Source organism: Pseudophryne corroboree, chromosome 6, assembly GCF_028390025.1.
Source record: "Pseudophryne corroboree isolate aPseCor3 chromosome 6, aPseCor3.hap2, whole genome shotgun sequence".
Lineage (NCBI taxonomy): Eukaryota > Metazoa > Chordata > Amphibia > Anura > Myobatrachidae > Pseudophryne > Pseudophryne corroboree.
This window is the reverse complement of record NC_086449.1, coordinates 38,923,610-38,941,109: the sequence shown is the minus strand read 5'-3', so window position 1 is coordinate 38,941,109 and position 17,500 is coordinate 38,923,610. Positions and strand designations below refer to the sequence as shown.

General features: G+C 33.2%; 23 non-coding genes across 23 annotated transcripts; all 23 read right to left on the bottom strand.

Moving 5' to 3' along the window:
• Positions 1 to 62: 62 nt before the first annotated feature.
• TRNAW-CCA (transfer RNA tryptophan (anticodon CCA)) lies at positions 63 to 134 on the bottom strand. The gene has a single exon. It is a non-coding gene; the product is annotated as a tRNA-Trp (tRNA).
• A 566-nt stretch (positions 135 to 700) lies between these two features.
• On the bottom strand, positions 701 to 772 carry TRNAW-CCA (transfer RNA tryptophan (anticodon CCA)). Its single transcript has one exon. It is a non-coding gene; the product is annotated as a tRNA-Trp (tRNA).
• Positions 773 to 1,347: 575 nt separating this feature from the next.
• TRNAW-CCA (transfer RNA tryptophan (anticodon CCA)) lies at positions 1,348 to 1,419 on the bottom strand. Its single transcript has one exon. It is a non-coding gene; the product is annotated as a tRNA-Trp (tRNA).
• A 573-nt stretch (positions 1,420 to 1,992) lies between these two features.
• TRNAW-CCA (transfer RNA tryptophan (anticodon CCA)) lies at positions 1,993 to 2,064 on the bottom strand. Its single transcript has one exon. It is a non-coding gene; the product is annotated as a tRNA-Trp (tRNA).
• Positions 2,065 to 2,638: 574 nt separating this feature from the next.
• TRNAW-CCA (transfer RNA tryptophan (anticodon CCA)) lies at positions 2,639 to 2,710 on the bottom strand. Its single transcript has one exon. It is a non-coding gene; the product is annotated as a tRNA-Trp (tRNA).
• A 564-nt stretch (positions 2,711 to 3,274) lies between these two features.
• Positions 3,275 to 3,346, bottom strand: TRNAW-CCA (transfer RNA tryptophan (anticodon CCA)). Its single transcript has one exon. It is a non-coding gene; the product is annotated as a tRNA-Trp (tRNA).
• A 564-nt stretch (positions 3,347 to 3,910) lies between these two features.
• TRNAW-CCA (transfer RNA tryptophan (anticodon CCA)) lies at positions 3,911 to 3,982 on the bottom strand. Its single transcript has one exon. It is a non-coding gene; the product is annotated as a tRNA-Trp (tRNA).
• A 566-nt stretch (positions 3,983 to 4,548) lies between these two features.
• On the bottom strand, positions 4,549 to 4,620 carry TRNAW-CCA (transfer RNA tryptophan (anticodon CCA)). Its single transcript has one exon. It is a non-coding gene; the product is annotated as a tRNA-Trp (tRNA).
• A 1,201-nt stretch (positions 4,621 to 5,821) lies between these two features.
• On the bottom strand, positions 5,822 to 5,893 carry TRNAW-CCA (transfer RNA tryptophan (anticodon CCA)). Its single transcript has one exon. It is a non-coding gene; the product is annotated as a tRNA-Trp (tRNA).
• A 564-nt stretch (positions 5,894 to 6,457) lies between these two features.
• On the bottom strand, positions 6,458 to 6,529 carry TRNAW-CCA (transfer RNA tryptophan (anticodon CCA)). Its single transcript has one exon. It is a non-coding gene; the product is annotated as a tRNA-Trp (tRNA).
• A 566-nt stretch (positions 6,530 to 7,095) lies between these two features.
• Positions 7,096 to 7,167, bottom strand: TRNAW-CCA (transfer RNA tryptophan (anticodon CCA)). The gene has a single exon. It is a non-coding gene; the product is annotated as a tRNA-Trp (tRNA).
• A 1,201-nt stretch (positions 7,168 to 8,368) lies between these two features.
• TRNAW-CCA (transfer RNA tryptophan (anticodon CCA)) lies at positions 8,369 to 8,440 on the bottom strand. The gene has a single exon. It is a non-coding gene; the product is annotated as a tRNA-Trp (tRNA).
• A 564-nt stretch (positions 8,441 to 9,004) lies between these two features.
• Positions 9,005 to 9,076, bottom strand: TRNAW-CCA (transfer RNA tryptophan (anticodon CCA)). The gene has a single exon. It is a non-coding gene; the product is annotated as a tRNA-Trp (tRNA).
• A 565-nt stretch (positions 9,077 to 9,641) lies between these two features.
• Positions 9,642 to 9,713, bottom strand: TRNAW-CCA (transfer RNA tryptophan (anticodon CCA)). The gene has a single exon. It is a non-coding gene; the product is annotated as a tRNA-Trp (tRNA).
• Positions 9,714 to 10,279: 566 nt separating this feature from the next.
• Positions 10,280 to 10,351, bottom strand: TRNAW-CCA (transfer RNA tryptophan (anticodon CCA)). Its single transcript has one exon. It is a non-coding gene; the product is annotated as a tRNA-Trp (tRNA).
• A 1,855-nt stretch (positions 10,352 to 12,206) lies between these two features.
• On the bottom strand, positions 12,207 to 12,278 carry TRNAW-CCA (transfer RNA tryptophan (anticodon CCA)). The gene has a single exon. It is a non-coding gene; the product is annotated as a tRNA-Trp (tRNA).
• Positions 12,279 to 12,851: 573 nt separating this feature from the next.
• TRNAW-CCA (transfer RNA tryptophan (anticodon CCA)) lies at positions 12,852 to 12,923 on the bottom strand. The gene has a single exon. It is a non-coding gene; the product is annotated as a tRNA-Trp (tRNA).
• A 564-nt stretch (positions 12,924 to 13,487) lies between these two features.
• On the bottom strand, positions 13,488 to 13,559 carry TRNAW-CCA (transfer RNA tryptophan (anticodon CCA)). The gene has a single exon. It is a non-coding gene; the product is annotated as a tRNA-Trp (tRNA).
• A 566-nt stretch (positions 13,560 to 14,125) lies between these two features.
• TRNAW-CCA (transfer RNA tryptophan (anticodon CCA)) lies at positions 14,126 to 14,197 on the bottom strand. Its single transcript has one exon. It is a non-coding gene; the product is annotated as a tRNA-Trp (tRNA).
• A 573-nt stretch (positions 14,198 to 14,770) lies between these two features.
• TRNAW-CCA (transfer RNA tryptophan (anticodon CCA)) lies at positions 14,771 to 14,842 on the bottom strand. Its single transcript has one exon. It is a non-coding gene; the product is annotated as a tRNA-Trp (tRNA).
• A 1,210-nt stretch (positions 14,843 to 16,052) lies between these two features.
• TRNAW-CCA (transfer RNA tryptophan (anticodon CCA)) lies at positions 16,053 to 16,124 on the bottom strand. The gene has a single exon. It is a non-coding gene; the product is annotated as a tRNA-Trp (tRNA).
• Positions 16,125 to 16,697: 573 nt separating this feature from the next.
• Positions 16,698 to 16,769, bottom strand: TRNAW-CCA (transfer RNA tryptophan (anticodon CCA)). Its single transcript has one exon. It is a non-coding gene; the product is annotated as a tRNA-Trp (tRNA).
• Positions 16,770 to 17,333: 564 nt separating this feature from the next.
• On the bottom strand, positions 17,334 to 17,405 carry TRNAW-CCA (transfer RNA tryptophan (anticodon CCA)). The gene has a single exon. It is a non-coding gene; the product is annotated as a tRNA-Trp (tRNA).
• Positions 17,406 to 17,500: the final 95 nt, after the last annotated feature.

Genomic DNA, 17,500 nt, shown 5'->3' with positions numbered 1-17,500 from the left:
ACTTGGCAATTTGTTTCTTTTATGGTGTTTCATTTGGTAAATTTCATCTTCAAAATGGTAATTGACCCCGACGTGATTTGAACACGCAACCTTCTGATCTGGAGTCAGACGCGCTACCGTTGCGCCACGAGGTCATTTATGAGTAATGGTTTGTTTACTGATTGCGGTGCTTTAGACGATAAATATACTTTCTGTAAAAACTGAATCAAGAATTTGGTTATTGATAAGCAAACAAGCCCACATCTTTGCTTCCATAACCAAAGAATATGACTGTTTGTCTTTCCTTAAATGTAAAGTCATTATTCTTAGCAAAATAAGTAAGCTGAAAGGAAAAATTGATCAAAAAAATCAAATTACTTCTAAATGTCTTACAAAATAAAGTAATTGTTGGTGTTAGCACTTATGTAAAATTTTGAAGTTGTAAGTGACCGGAATTGAAATGATGCAATATGAAACAAAACTTAATCATAAAGAAACCAAGAGTACAGAGTATGCTTCAATGTCAAGATATGGTGATGTCCAATTAACTGGGTATTTTTTGTATAAGTATTATGAGAAATGAGCATTTATTATGAAACTGTGCAGGTGATATAGTTATCCCTGTGAGCAAATATCACATTACAGAAGGTGGATGACAGACTTGGCAATTTGTTTCTTTTATGGTGTTTCATTTGGTAAATTTCATCTTCAAAATGGTAATTGACCCCGACGTGATTTGAACACGCAACCTTCTGATCTGGAGTCAGACGCGCTACCGTTGCGCAACGAGGTCATTTATGAGCAATGGTTTGTTTACTGATTGCGGTGCTTTAGACGATAAATATACTTTCTGTAAAAACTGAATCAAGAATTTGGTTATTGATAAGCAAACAAGCCCACATCTTTGCTTCCATAACCAAAGAATATGACTGTTTGTCTTTCCTTAAATGTAAAGTCATTATTCTTAGCAAAATAAGTCAGCTGAAAGGAAAAATTGATCAAAAAAATTAAATTACTTCTAAATGTCTTACAAAATAAAGTAATTGTTGGTGTTAACACTTATGTAAAATTTTGAAGATGTAAGTTACCGGAATTGAAATGATGCAATATGAAACAAAACTTAATCATAAAGAAACCAAGAGTACAGAGTATGCTTCAATGTCAAGATATGGTGATGTCAAATTAACTGGATATTTTTTGTATAAGTAGTATGAGAAATGAGCAGAATGGGCATTTATTATGAAACTGTGCAGGTGATATAGTTATCCCTGTGAGCCAATATCACATTACAGAAGGTGGATGACAGACTTGGCAATTTGTTTCTTTTATGGTGTTTCATTTGGTAAATTTCATCTTCAAAATGGTAATTGACCCCAACGTGATTTGAACACGCAACCTTCTGATCTGGAGTCAGACGCGCTACTGTTGCGCCACGAGGTCATTTATGAGCAATAGTTTGTTTACTGATTGCGGTGCTTTAGACGATAAATATACTTTCTGTAAAAACTGAATCAAGAATTTGGTTATTGATAAGCAAACAAGCCCACATCTTTGCTTCCATAACCAAAGAATATGACTGTTTGTCTTTCCTTAAATGTAGTCATTATTCTTAGCAAAATAAGTAAGCTGAAAGGAAAAATTGATCAAAAAAATCAAATTACTTCTAAATGTCTTACAAAATAAAGTAATTGTTGGTGTTAGCACTTATGTAAAATTTTGAAGATGTAAGTTACCGGAATTGAAATGATGCAATATGAAACAAAACTTAATCATAAAGAAACGAAGTGTACAGAGTATGCTTCAATGTCAAGATATGGTGATGTCCAATTAACTGGGTATTTTTTGTATAAGTATTATGAGAAATGAGCAGAATGGGCATTTATTATGAAACTGTGCAGGTGATATAGTTATCCCTGTGAGCAAATATCACATTACAGAAGGTGGATGACAGACTTGGCAATTTGTTTCTTTTATGGTGTTTCATTTGGTAAATTTCATCTTCAAAATGGTAATTGACCCCGACGTGATTTGAACACGCAACCTTCTGATCTGGAGTCAGACGCGCTACCGTTGCGCCACGAGGTCATTTATGAGCAATGGTTTGTTTACTGATTGCGGTGCTTTAGACGATAAATATACTTTCTGTAAAAACTGAATCAAGAATTTGGTTATTGATAAGCAAACAAGCCCACATCTTTGCTTCCATAACCAAAGAATATGACTGTTTGTCTTTTCCTTAAATGTAGTCATTATTCTTAGCAAAATAAGTAAGCTGAAAGGAAAAATTGATCAAAAAAATCAAATTACTTCTAAATGTCTTACAAAATAAAGTAATTGTTGGTGTTAGCACTTATGTAAAATTTTGAAGTTGTCAGTGACCGGAATTGAAATGATGCAATATGAAACAAAACTTAATCATAAAGAAACCAAGAGTACAGAGTATGCTTCAATGTCAAGATATGGTGATGTCCAATTAACTGGGTATTTTTTGTATAAGTATTATGAGAAATGAGCAGAATGGGCATTTATTATGAAACTGTGCAGGTGATATAGTTATCCCTGTGAGCAAATATCACATTACAGAAGGTGGATGACAGACTTGGCAATTTGTTTCTTTTATGGTGTTTCATTTGGTAAATTTCATCTTCAAAATGGTAATTGACCCCGACGTGATTTGAACACGCAACCTTCTGATCTGGAGTCAGACGCGCTACCGTTGCGCCACGAGGTCATTTATGAGCAATGGTTTGTTTACTGATTGCGGTGCTTTAGACGATAAATATACTTTCTGTAAAAACTGAATCAAGAATTTGGTTATTGATAAGCAAACAAGCCCACATCTTTGCTTCCATAACCAAAGAATATGACTGTTTGTCTTTCCTTAAATGTAGTCATTATTCTTAGCAAAATAAGTAAGCTGAAAGGAAAAATTGATCAAAAAAATCAAATTACTTCTAAATGTCTTACAAAATAAAGTAATTGTTGGTGTTAGCACTTATGTAAAATTTTGAAGTTGTAAGTGACCGGAATTGAAATGATGCAATATGAAACAAAACTTAATCATAAAGAAACCAAGAGTACAGAGTATGCTTCAATGTCAAGATATGGTGATGTCCAATTAACTGGGTATTTTTTGTATAAGTATTATGAGAAATGAGCATTTATTATGAAACTGTGCAGGTGATATAGTTATACCTGTGAGCAAATATCACATTACAGAAGGTGGATGACAGACTTGGCAATTTGTTTCTTTTGTGGTGTTTCATTTGGTAAATTTCATCTTCAAAATGGTAATTGACCCCGACGTGATTTGAACACGCAACCTTATGATCTGGAGTCAGATGCGCTACCATTGCGCCACGAGGTCATTTTTGAGCAATGGTTTGTTTACTGATTGCGGTGCTTTAGACGATAAATATACTTTCTGTAAAAACTGAATCAAGAATTTGGTTATTGATAAGCAAACAAGCCCACATCTATGCTTCCATAACCAAAGAATATGACTGTTTGTCTTTCCTTAAATGTAGTCATTATTCTTAGCAAAATAAGTAAGCTGAAAGGAAAAATTGATCAAAAAAATCAAATTACTTCTAAATGTCTTACAAAATAAAGTAATTGTTGGTGTTAGCACTTATGTAAAATTTTGAAGTTGTAAGTGACCGGAATTGAAATGATGCAATATGAAACAAAACTTAATCATAAAGAAACCAAGAGTACAGAGTATGCTTCAATGTCAAGATGTGGTGATGTCCAATTAACTGGGTATTTTTTGTATAAGTATTATGAGAAATGAGCATTTATTATGAAACTGTGCAGGTGATATAGTTATACCTGTGAGCAAATATCACATTACAGAAGGTGGATGACAGACTTGGCAATTTGTTTCTTTTATGGTGTTTCATTTGGTAAATTTCATCTTCAAAATGGTAATTGACCCCGACGTGATTTGAACACGCAACCTTCTGATCTGGAGTCAGACGCGCTACCGTTGCGCCACGAGGTCCTTTATGAGCAATAGTTTGTTTACTAATTGCGGTGCTTTAGACGATAAATATACTTTCTGTAAAAACTGAATCAAGAATTTGGTTATTGATAAGCAAACAAGCCCACATCTTTGCTTCCATAACCAAAGAATATGACTGTTTGTCTTTCCTTAAATGAAAAGTCATTATTCTTAGCAAAATAAGTAAGCTGAAAGGAAAAATTGATCAAAAAAATCAAATTACTTCTAAATGTCTTACAAAATAAAGTAATTGTTGGTGTTAGCACTTATGTAAAATTTTGAAGATGTAAGTTACCGGTATTGAAATGATGCAATATGAAACAAAACTTAATCATAAAGAAACCAAGAGTACAGAGTATGCTTCAATGTCAAGATATGGTGATGTCAAATTAACTGGGTATTTTTTGTATAAGTATTATGAGAAATTAGCATTTATTATGAAACTGTGCAGGTGATATAGTTATCCCTGTGAGCAAATATCACATTACAGAAGGTGGATGACAGACTTGGCAATTTGTTTCTCTTATGGTGTTTCATTTGGTAAATTTCATCTTCAAAATGGTAATTGACCCCGACGTGATTTGAACACGCATCCTTCTGATCTGGAGTCAGACGCGCTACCGTTGTGCCACGAGGTCATTTATGAGCAATGGTTTGTTTACTGATTGCGGTGCTTTAGACGATAAATATACTTTCTGTAAAAACTGAATCAAGAATTTGGTTATTGATAAGCAAACAAGCCCACATCTTTGCTTCCATAACCAAAGAATATGACTGTTTGTCTTTCCTTAAATGTAGTCATTATTCTTAGCAAAATAAGTAAGCTGAAAGGAAAAATTTATCAAAAAAATCAAATTACTTCTAAATGTCTTACAAAATAAAGTAATTGTTGGTGTTAGCACTTATGTAAAATTTTGAAGTTGTAAGTGACCGGAATTGAAATGATGCAATATGAAACAAAACTTAATCATAAAGAAACCAAGAGTACAGAGTATGCTTCAATGTCAAGATATGGTGATGTCAAATTAACTGGGTATTTTTTGTATAAGTATTATGAGAAATGAGCATTTATTATGAAACTGTGCAGGTGATATAGTTATCCCTGTGAGCAAATATCACATTACAGAAGGTGGATGACTGACTTGGCAATTTGTTTCTTTTATGGTGTTTCATTTGGTAAATTTCATCTTCAAAATGGTAATTGAACCCGATGTGATTTGTACACGCAACCTTCTGATCTGGAGTCAGACGCGCTACCGTTGCGCCACGAGGTCATTTATGAGCAATGGTTTGTTTACTGATTGCGGTGCTTTAGACGATAAATATACTTTCTGTAAAAACTGAATCAAGAATTTGGTTATTGATAAGCAAACAAGCCCACATCTTTGCTTCCATAACCAAAGAATATGACTGTTTGTCTTTTCCTTAAATGTAGTCATTATTCTTAGCAAAATAAGTAAGCTGAAAGGAAAAATTGATCAAAAAAATCAAATTACTTCTAAAAGTCTTACAAAATAAAGTAATTGTTGGTGTTAGCACTTATGTAAAATTTTGAAGTTGTAAGTGACCGGAATTGAAATGATGCAATATGAAACAAAACTTAATCATAAAGAAACCAAGAGTACAGAGTATGCTTCAATGTCAAGATATGGTGATGTCCAATTAACTGGGTATTTTTTGTATAAGTATTATGAGAAATGAGCATTTATTATGAAACTGTGCAGGTGATATAGTTATACCTGTGAGCAAATATCACATTACAGAAGGTGGATGACAGACTTGGCAATTTGTTTCTTTTGTGGTGTTTCATTTGGTAAATTTCATCTTCAAAATGGTAATTGACCCCGACGTGATTTGAACACGCAACCTTATGATCTGGAGTCAGATGCGCTACCATTGCGCCACGAGGTCATTTTTGAGCAATGGTTTGTTTACTGATTGCGGTGCTTTAGACGATAAATATACTTTCTGTAAAAACTGAATCAAGAATTTGGTTATTGATAAGCAAACAAGCCCACATCTATGCTTCCATAACCAAAGAATATGACTGTTTGTCTTTCCTTAAATGTAGTCATTATTCTTAGCAAAATAAGTAAGCTGAAAGGAAAAATTGATCAAAAAAATCAAATTACTTCTAAATGTCTTACAAAATAAAGTAATTGTTGGTGTTAGCACTTATGTAAAATTTTGAAGTTGTAAGTGACCGGAATTGAAATGATGCAATATGAAACAAAACTTAATCATAAAGAAACCAAGAGTACAGAGTATGCTTCAATGTCAAGATGTGGTGATGTCCAATTAACTGGGTATTTTTTGTATAAGTATTATGAGAAATGAGCATTTATTATGAAACTGTGCAGGTGATATAGTTATAACTGTGAGCAAATATCACATTACAGAAGGTGGATGACAGACTTGGCAATTTGTTTCTTTTATGGTGTTTCATTTGGTAAATTTCATCTTCAAAATGGTAATTGACCCCGACGTGATTTGAACACGCAACCTTCTGATCTGGAGTCAGACGCGCTACCGTTGCGCCACGAGGTCCTTTATGAGCAATAGTTTGTTTACTAATTGCGGTGCTTTAGACGATAAATATACTTTCTGTAAAAACTGAATCAAGAATTTGGTTATTGATAAGCAAACAAGCCCACATCTTTGCTTCCATAACCAAAGAATATGACTGTTTGTCTTTCCTTAAATGAAAAGTCATTATTCTTAGCAAAATAAGTAAGCTGAAAGGAAAAATTGATCAAAAAAATCAAATTACTTCTAAATGTCTTACAAAATAAAGTAATTGTTGGTGTTAGCACTTATGTAAAATTTTGAAGATGTAAGTTACCGGTATTGAAATGATGCAATATGAAACAAAACTTAATCATAAAGAAACCAAGAGTACAGAGTATGCTTCAATGTCAAGATATGGTGATGTCAAATTAACTGGGTATTTTTTGTATAAGTATTATGAGAAATTAGCATTTATTATGAAACTGTGCAGGTGATATAGTTATCCCTGTGAGCAAATATCACATTACAGAAGGTGGATGACAGACTTGGCAATTTGTTTCTCTTATGGTGTTTCATTTGGTAAATTTCATCTTCAAAATGGTAATTGACCCCGACGTGATTTGAACACGCATCCTTCTGATCTGGAGTCAGACGCGCTACCGTTGTGCCACGAGGTCATTTATGAGCAATGGTTTGTTTACTGATTGCGGTGCTTTAGACGATAAATATACTTTCTGTAAAAACTGAATCAAGAATTTGGTTATTGATAAGCAAACAAGCCCACATCTTTGCTTCCATAACCAAAGAATATGACTGTTTGTCTTTCCTTAAATGTAGTCATTATTCTTAGCAAAATAAGTAAGCTGAAAGGAAAAATTTATCAAAAAAATCAAATTACTTCTAAATGTCTTACAAAATAAAGTAATTGTTGGTGTTAGCACTTATGTAAAATTTTGAAGTTGTAAGTGACCGGAATTGAAATGATGCAATATGAAACAAAACTTAATCATAAAGAAACCAAGAGTACAGAGTATGCTTCAATGTCAAGATATGGTGATGTCAAATTAACTGGGTATTTTTTGTATAAGTATTATGAGAAATGAGCATTTATTATGAAACTGTGCAGGTGATATAGTTATCCCTGTGAGCAAATATCACATTACAGAAGGTGGATGACTGACTTGGCAATTTGTTTCTTTTATGGTGTTTCATTTGGTAAATTTCATCTTCAAAATGGTAATTGAACCCGATGTGATTTGTACACGCAACCTTCTGATCTGGAGTCAGACGCGCTACCGTTGCGCCACGAGGTCATTTATGAGCAATGGTTTGTTTACTGATTGCGGTGCTTTAGACGATAAATATACTTTCTGTAAAAACTGAATCAAGAATTTGGTTATTGATAAGCAAACAAGCCCACATCTTTGCTTCCATAACCAAAGAATATGACTGTTTGTCTTTTCCTTAAATGTAGTCATTATTCTTAGCAAAATAAGTAAGCTGAAAGGAAAAATTGATCAAAAAAATCAAATTACTTCTAAAAGTCTTACAAAATAAAGTAATTGTTGGTGTTAGCACTTATGTAAAATTTTGAAGTTGTAAGTGACCGGAATTGAAATGATGCAATATGAAACAAAACTTAATCATAAAGAAACCAAGAGTACAGAGTATGCTTCAATGTCAAGATATGGTGATGTCCAATTAACTGGGTATTTTTTGTATAAGTATTATGAGAAATGAGCATTTATTATGAAACTGTGCAGGTGATATAGTTATCCCTGTGAGCAAATATCACATTACAGAAGGTGGATGACAGACTTGGCAATTTGTTTCTTTTATGGTGTTTCATTTGGTAAATTTCATCTTCAAAATGGTAATTGACTCCGACGTGATTTGAACACGCAACCTTCTGATCTGGAGTCAGACGCGCTACCGTTGCGCCACGAGGTCATTTATGAGCAATGGTTTGTTTACTGATTGCGGTGCTTTAGACGATAAATATACTTTCTGTAAAAACTGAATCAAGAATTTGGTTATTGATAAGCAAACAAGCCCACATCTTTGCTTCCATAACCAAAGAATATGACTGTTTGTCTTTCCTTAAATGTAGTCATTATTCTTAGCAAAATAAGTAAGCTGAAAGGAAAAATTGATCAAAAAAATCAAATTACTTCTAAATGTCTTACAAAATAAAGTAATTGTTGGTGTTAGCACTTATGTAAAATTTTGAAGTTGTAAGTGACCGGAATTGAAATGATGCAATATGAAACAAAACTTAATCATAAAGAAACCAAGAGTACAGAGTATGCTTCAATGTCAAGATATGGTGATGTCCAATTAACTGGGTATTTTTTGTATAAGTATTATGAGAAATGAGCATTTATTATGAAACTGTGCAGGTGATATAGTTATACCTGTGAGCAAATATCACATTACAGAAGGTGGATGACAGACTTGGCAATTTGTTTCTTTTGTGGTGTTTCATTTGGTAAATTTCATCTTCAAAATGGTAATTGACCCCGACGTGATTTGAACACGCAACCTTCTGATCTGGAGTCAGATGCGCTACCGTTGCGCCACGAGGTCATTTTTGAGCAATGGTTTGTTTACTGATTGCGGTGCTTTAGACGATAAATATACTTTCTGTAAAAACTGAATCAAGAATTTGGTTATTGATAAGCAAACAAGCCCACATCTATGCTTCCATAACCAAAGAATATGACTGTTTGTCTTTCCTTAAATGTAGTCATTATTCTTAGCAAAATAAGTAAGCTGAAAGGAAAAATTGATCAAAAAAATCAAATTACTTCTAAATGTCTTACAAAATAAAGTAATTGTTGGTGTTAGCACTTATGTAAAATTTTGAAGTTGTAAGTGACCGGAATTGAAATGATGCAATATGAAACAAAACTTAATCATAAAGAAACCAAGAGTACAGAGTATGCTTCAATGTCAAGATGTGGTGATGTCCAATTAACTGGGTATTTTTTTGTATAAGTATTATGAGAAATGAGCATTTATTATGAAACTGTGCAGGTGATATAGTTATACCTGTGAGCAAATATCACATTACAGAAGGTGGATGACAGACTTGGCAATTTGTTTCTTTTATGGTGTTTCATTTGGTAAATTTCATCTTCAAAATGGTAATTGACCCCGACGTTATTTGAACACGCAACCTTCTGATCTGGAGTCAGACGCGCTACCGTTGCGCCACGAGGTCATTTATGAGCAATAGTTTGTTTACTAATTGCGGTGCTTTAGACGATAAATATACTTTCTGTAAAAACTGAATCAAGAATTTGGTTATTGATAAGCAAACAAGCCCACATCTTTGCTTCCATAACCAAAGAATATGACTGTTTGTCTTTCCTTAAATGAAAAGTCATTATTCTTAGCAAAATAAGTAAGCTGAAAGGAAAAATTGATCAAAAAAATCAAATTACTTCTAAATGTCTTACAAAATAAAGTAATTGTTGGTGTTAGCACTTATGTAAAATTTTGAAGATGTAAGTTACCGGAATTGAAATGATGCAATATGAAACAAAACTTAATCATAAAGAAACCAAGAGTACAGAGTATGCTTCAATGTCAAGATATGGTGATGTCAAATTAACTGGGTATTTTTTGTATAAGTATTATGAGAAATTAGCATTTATTATGAAACTGTGCAGGTGATATAGTTATCCCTGTGAGCAAATATCACATTACAGAAGGTGGATGACAGACTTGGCAATTTCTTTCTCTTATGGTGTTTCATTTGGTAAATTTCATCTTCAAAATGGTAATTGACCCCGACGTGATTTGAACACGCATCCTTCTGATCTGGAGTCAGACGCGCTACCGTTGTGCCACGAGGTCATTTATGAGCAATGGTTTGTTTACTGATTGCGGTGCTTTAGACGATAAATATACTTTCTGTAAAAACTGAATCAAGAATTTGGTTATTGATAAGCAAACAAGCCCACATCTTTGCTTCCATAACCAAAGAATATGACTGTTTGTCTTTCCTTAAATGTAGTCATTATTCTTAGCAAAATAAGTAAGCTGAAAGGAAAAATTGATCAAAAAAATCAAATTACTTCTAAATGTCTTACAAAATAAAGTAATTGTTGGTGTTAGCACTTATGTAAAATTTTGAAGTTGTAAGTGACCGGAATTGAAATGATGCAATATGATACAAAACATAATCATAAAGAAACCAAGAGTACAGAGTATGCTTCAATGTCAAGATATGGTGATGTCAAATTAACTGGGTATTTTTTGTATAAGTATTATGAGAAATGAGCAGAATGGGCATTTATTATGAAACTGTGCAGGTGATATAGTTATCCCTGTGAGCAAATATCACATTACAGAAGGTGGATGACTGACTTGGCAATTTGTTTCTTTTATGGTGTTTCATTTGGTAAATTTCATCTTCAAAATGGTAATTGACCCCGATGTGATTTCTACACGCAACCTTCTGATCTGGAGTCAGACGCGCTACCGTTGCGCCACGAGGTCATTTATGAGCAATGGTTTGTTTACTGATTGCGGTGCTTTAGACGATAAATATACTTTCTGTAAAAACTGAATCAAGAATTTGGTTATTGATAAGCAAACAAGCCCACATCTTTGCTTCCATAACCAAAGAATATGACTGTTTGTCTTTCCTTAAATGTAAAGTCATTATTCTTAGCAAAATAAGTAAGCTGAAAGGAAAAATTGATCAAAAAAATCAAATTACTTCTAAATGTCTTACAAAATAAAGTAATTGTTGGTGTTAACACTTATGTAAAATTTTGAAGATGTAAGTTACCGGAATTGAAATGATGCAATATGAAACAAAACTTAATCATAAAGAAACCAAGAGTACAGAGTATGCTTCAATGTCAAGATATGGTGATGTCAAATTAACTGGGTATTTTTTGTATAAGTAGTATGAGAAATGAGCATTTATTATGAAACTGTGCAGGTGATATAGTTATCCATGTGAGCAAATATCACATTACAGAAGGTGGATGACAGACTTGGCAATTTGTTTCTTTTATGGTGTTTCATTTGGTAAATTTCATCTTCAAAATGGTAAATGACCCCATCGTGATTTGAACACGCAACCTTCTGATCTGGAGTCAGACGCACTACTGTTGCGCCACAAGGTCATTTATGAGCAATGGTTTGTTTACTGATTGCGGTGCTTTAGACGATAAATATACTTTCTGTAAAAACTGAATCAAGAATTTGGTTATTGATAAGCAAACAAGCCCACATCTTTGCTTCCATAACCAAAGAATATGACTGTTGTCTTTCCTTAAATGTAGTCATTATTCTTAGCAAAATAAGTAAGCTGAAAGGAAAAATTGATCAAAAAAATCAAATTACTTCTAAATGACTTACAAAATAAAGTAATTGTTGGTGTTAGCACTTATGTAAAATTTTGAAGATGTAAGTTACCGGAATTGAAATGATGCAATATGAAACAAAACTTAATCATAAAGAAACCAAGAGTACAGAGTATGCTTCAATGTCAAGATATGGTGATGTCAAATTAACTGGGTATTTTTTGTATAAGTATTATGAGAAATGAGCATAATGGGCATTTATTATGAAACTGTGCAGGTGATATAGTTATCCCTGTGAGCAAATATCACATTACAGAAGGTGGATGACAGACTTGGCAATTTGTTTCTTTTATGGTGTTTTATTTGGTAAATTTCATCTTCAAAATGGTAATTGACCCCGACGTGATTTGAACACGCAACCTTCTGATCTGGAGTCAGACGCGCTACCGTTGCGCCACGAGGTCATTTATGAGCAATGGTTTGTTTACTGATTGCGGTGCTTTAGACGATAAATATACTTTCTGTAAAAACTGAATCAAGAATTTGGTTATTGATAAGCAAACAAGCCCACATCTTTGCTTCCATAACCAAAGAATATGACTGTTTGTCTTTCCTTAAATGTAGTCATTATTCTTAGCAAAATAAGTAAGCTGAAGGGAAAAATTGATAAAAAAAATCAAATTACTTCTAAATGTCTTACAAAATAAAGTAATTGTTGGTGTTAGCACTTATGTAAAATTTTGAAGTTGTAAGTGACCGGAATTGAAATGATGCAATATGAAACAAAACTTAATCATAAAGAAACCAAGAGTACAGAGTATGCTTCAATGTCAAGATATGGTGATGTCAAATTAACTGGGTATTTTTTGTATAAGTAGTATGAGAAATGAGCAGAATGGGCATTTATTATGAAACTGTGCAGGTGATATAGTTATCCCTGTGAGCAAATATCACATTACAGAAGGTGGATGACAGACTTGGCAATTTGTTTCTTTTATGGTGTTTCATTTGGTAAATTTCATCTTCAAAATGGTAATTGACCCCGACGTGATTTGAACACGCAACCTTCTGATCTGGAGTCAGACGCGCTACCGTTGCGCCACGAGGTCATTTATGAGCAATGGTTTGTTTACTGATTGCGGTGCTTTAGACGATAAATATACTTTCTGTAAAAACTGAATCAAGAATTTGGTTATTGATAAGCAAACAAGCCCACATCTTTGCTTCCATAACCAAAGAATATGACTGTTTGTCTTTCCTTAAATGTAGTCATTATTCTTAGCAAAATAAGTAAGCTGAAAGGAAAAATTGATCAAAAAAATCAAATTACTTCTAAATGTCTTACAAAATAAAGTAATTGTTGGTGTTAGCACTTATGTAAAATTTTGAAGTTGTAAGTGACCGGAATTGAAATGATGCAATATGAAACAAAACTTAATCATAAAGAAACCAAGAGTACAGAGTATGCTTCAATGTCAAGATATGGTGATGTCCAATTAACTGGGTATTTTTTGTATAAGTATTATGAGAAATGAGCATTTATTATGAAACTGTGCAGGTGATATAGTTATACCTGTGAGCAAATATCACATTACAGAAGGTGGATGACAGACTTGGCAATTTGTTTCTTTTATGGTGTTTCATTTGGTAAATTTCATCTTCAAAATGGTAATTGACCCCGACGTTATTTGAACACGCAACCTTCTGATCTGGAGTCAGACGCGCTACCGTTGCGCCACGAGGTCATTTATGAGCAATAGTTTGTTTACTAATTGCGGTGCTTTAGACGATAAATATACTTTCTGTAAAAACTGAATCAAGAATTTGGTTATTGATAAGCAAACAAGCCCTCATCTTTGCTTCCATAACCAAAGAATATGACTGTTTGTCTTTCCTTAAATGAAAAGTCATTATTCTTAGCAAAATAAGTAAGCTGAAAGGAAAAATTGATCAAAAAAATCAAATTACTTCTAAATGTCTTACAAAATAAAGTAATTGTTGGTGTTAGCACTTATGTAAAATTTTGAAGATGTAAGTTACCGGAATTGAAATGATGCAATATGAAACAAAACTTAATCATAAAGAAACCAAGAGTACAGAGTATGCTTCAATGTCAAGATATGGTGATGTCAAATTAACTGGGTATTTTTTGTATAAGTATTATGAGAAATTAGCATTTATTATGAAACTGTGCAGGTGATATAGTTATCCCTGTGAGCAAATATCACATTACAGAAGGTGGATGACAGACTTGGCAATTTCTTTCTCTTATGGTGTTTCATTTGGTAAATTTCATCTTCAAAATGGTAATTGACCCCGACGTGATTTGAACACGCATCCTTCTGATCTGGAGTCAGACGCGCTACCGTTGTGCCACGAGGTCATTTATGAGCAATGGTTTGTTTACTGATTGCGGTGCTTTAGACGATAAATATACTTTCTGTAAAAACTGAATCAAGAATTTGGTTATTGATAAGCAAACAAGCCCACATCTTTGCTTCCATAACCAAAGAATATGACTGTTTGTCTTTCCTTAAATGTAGTCATTATTCTTAGCAAAATAAGTAAGCTGAAAGGAAAAATTGATCAAAAAAATCAAATTACTTCTAAATGTCTTACAAAATAAAGTAATTGTTGGTGTTAGCACTTATGTAAAATTTTGAAGTTGTAAGTGACCGGAATTGAAATGATGCAATATGAAACAAAACTTAATCATAAAGAAACCAAGAGTACAGAGTATGCTTCAATGTCAAGATATGGTGATGTCAAATTAACTGGGTATTTTTTGTATAAGTATTATGAGAAATGAGCAGAATGGGCATTTATTATGAAACTGTGCAGGTGATATAGTTATCCCTGTGAGCAAATATCACATTACAGAAGGTGGATGACTGACTTGGCAATTTGTTTCTTTTATGGTGTTTCATTTGGTAAATTTCATCTTCAAAATGGTAATTGACCCCGATGTGATTTGTACACGCAACCTTCTGATCTGGAGTCAGACGCGCTACCGTTGCGCCACGAGGTCATTTATGAGCAATGGTTTGTTTACTGATTGCGGTGCTTTAGACGATAAATATACTTTCTGTAAAAACTGAATCAAGAATTTGGTTATTGATAAGCAAACAAGCCCACATCTTTGCTTCCATAACCAAAGAATATGACTGTTTGTCTTTCCTTAAATGTAAAGTCATTATTCTTAGCAAAATAAGTAAGCTGAAAGGAAAAATTGATCAAAAAAATCAAATTACTTCTAAATGTCTTACAAAATAAAGTAATTGTTGGTGTTAACACTTATGTAAAATTTTGAAGATGTAAGTTACCGGAATTGAAATGATGCAATATGAAACAAAACTTAATCATAAAGAAACCAAGAGTACAGAGTATGCTTCAATGTCAAGATATGGTGATGTCAAATTAACTGGGTATTTTTTGTATAAGTAGTATGAGAAATGAGCATTTATTATGAAACTGTGCAGGTGATATAGTTATCCATGTGAGCAAATATCACATTACAGAAGGTGGATGACAGACTTGGCAATTTGTTTCTTTTATGGTGTTTCATTTGGTAAATTTCATCTTCAAAATGGTAATTGACCCCATCGTGATTTGAACACGCAACCTTCTGATCTGGAGTCAGACGCACTACTGTTGCGCCACAAGGTCATTTATGAGCAATGGTTTGTTTACTGATTGCGGTGCTTTAGACGATAAATATACTTTCTGTAAAAACTGAATCAAGAATTTGGTTATTGATAAGCAAACAAGCCCACATCTTTGCTTCCATAACCAAAGAATATGACTGTTGTCTTTCCTTAAATGTAGTCATTATTCTTAGCAAAATAAGTAAGCTGAAAGGAAAAATTGATCAAAAAAATCAAATTACTTCTAAATGACTTACAAAATAAAGTAATTGTTGGTGTTAGCACTTATGTAAAATTTTGAAGATGTAAGTTACCGGAATTGAAATGATGCAATATGAAACAAAACTTAATCATAAAGAAACCAAGAGTACAGAGTATGCTTCAATGTCAAGATATGGTGATGTCAAATTAACTGGGTATTTTTTGTATAAGTATTATGAGAAATGAGCATAATGGGCATTTATTATGAAACTGTGCAGGTGATATAGTTATCCCTGTGAGCAAATATCACATTACAGAAGGTGGATGACAGACTTGGCAATTTGTTTCTTTTATGGTGTTTCATTTGGTAAATTTCATCTTCAAAATGGTAATTGACCCCGACGTGATTTGAACACGCAACCTTCTGATCTGGAGTCAGACGCGCTACCGTTGCGCCACGAGGTCATTTATGAGCAATGGTTTGTTTACTGATTGCGGTGCTTTAGACGATAAATATACTTTCTGTAAAAACTGAATCAAGAATTTGGTTATTGATAAGCAAACAAGCCCACATCTTTGCTTCCATAACCAAAGAATATGACTGTTTGTCTTTCCTTAAATGTAGTCATTATTCTTAGCAAAATAAGTAAGCTGAAGGGAAAAATTGATAAAAAAAATCAAATTACTTCTAAATGTCTTACAAAATAAAGTAATTGTTGGTGTTAGCACTTATGTAAAATTTTGAAGTTGTAAGTGACCGGAATTGAAATGATGCAATATGAAACAAAACTTAATCATAAAGAAACCAAGAGTACAGAGTATGCTTCAATGTCAAGATATGGTGATGTCAAATTAACTGGGTATTTTTTGTATAAGTAGTATGAGAAATGAGCAGAATGGGCATTTATTATGAAACTGTGCAGGTGATATAGTTATCCCTGTGAGCAAATATCACATTACAGAAGGTGGATGACAGACTTGGCAATTTGTTTCTTTTATGGTGTTTCATTTGGTAAATTTCATCTTCAAAATGGTAATTGACCCCGACGTGATTTGAACACGCAACCTTCTGATCTGGAGTCAGACGCGCTACCGTTGCGCCACGAGGTCATTTATGAGCAATGGTTTGTTTACTGATTGCGGTGCTTTAGACGATAAATATACTTTCTGTAAAAACTGAATCAAGAATTTGGTTATTGATAAGCAAACAAGCCCACATCTTTGCTTCCATAACCAAAGAATATGACTGTTTGTCTTTCCTTAAATGTAGTCATTATTCTTAGCAAAATAAGTAAGCTGAAAGGAAAAATTGATCAAAAAAATCAAATTACTTCTAAATGTCTTACAAAATAAAGTAATTGTTGGTGTTAGCACTTATGTAAAATTTTGAAGTTGTAAGTGACCGGAATTGAAATGATGCAATATGAAACAAAACTTAATCATAAAGAAACCAAGAGTACAGAGTATGCTTCAATGTCAAGATATGGTGATGTCCAATTAACTGGGTATTTTTTGTATAAGTATTATGAGAAATGAGCATTTATTATGAAACTGTGCAGGTGATATAGTTATACCTGTGAGCAAATATCACATTACAGAAGGTGGATGACAGACTTGGAAATTTGTTTCTTTTATGGTGTTTCATTTGGTAAATTTCATCTTCAAAATGGTAATTGACCCCGACGTGATTTGAACACGCAACCTTCTGATCTGGAGTCAGATGCGCAACCGTTGCGCCACGAGGTCATTTTTGAGCAATGGTTTGTTTACTGATTGCGGTGCTTTAGACGATAAATATACTTTCTGTAAAAACTGAATCAAGAATTTGGTTATTGATAAGC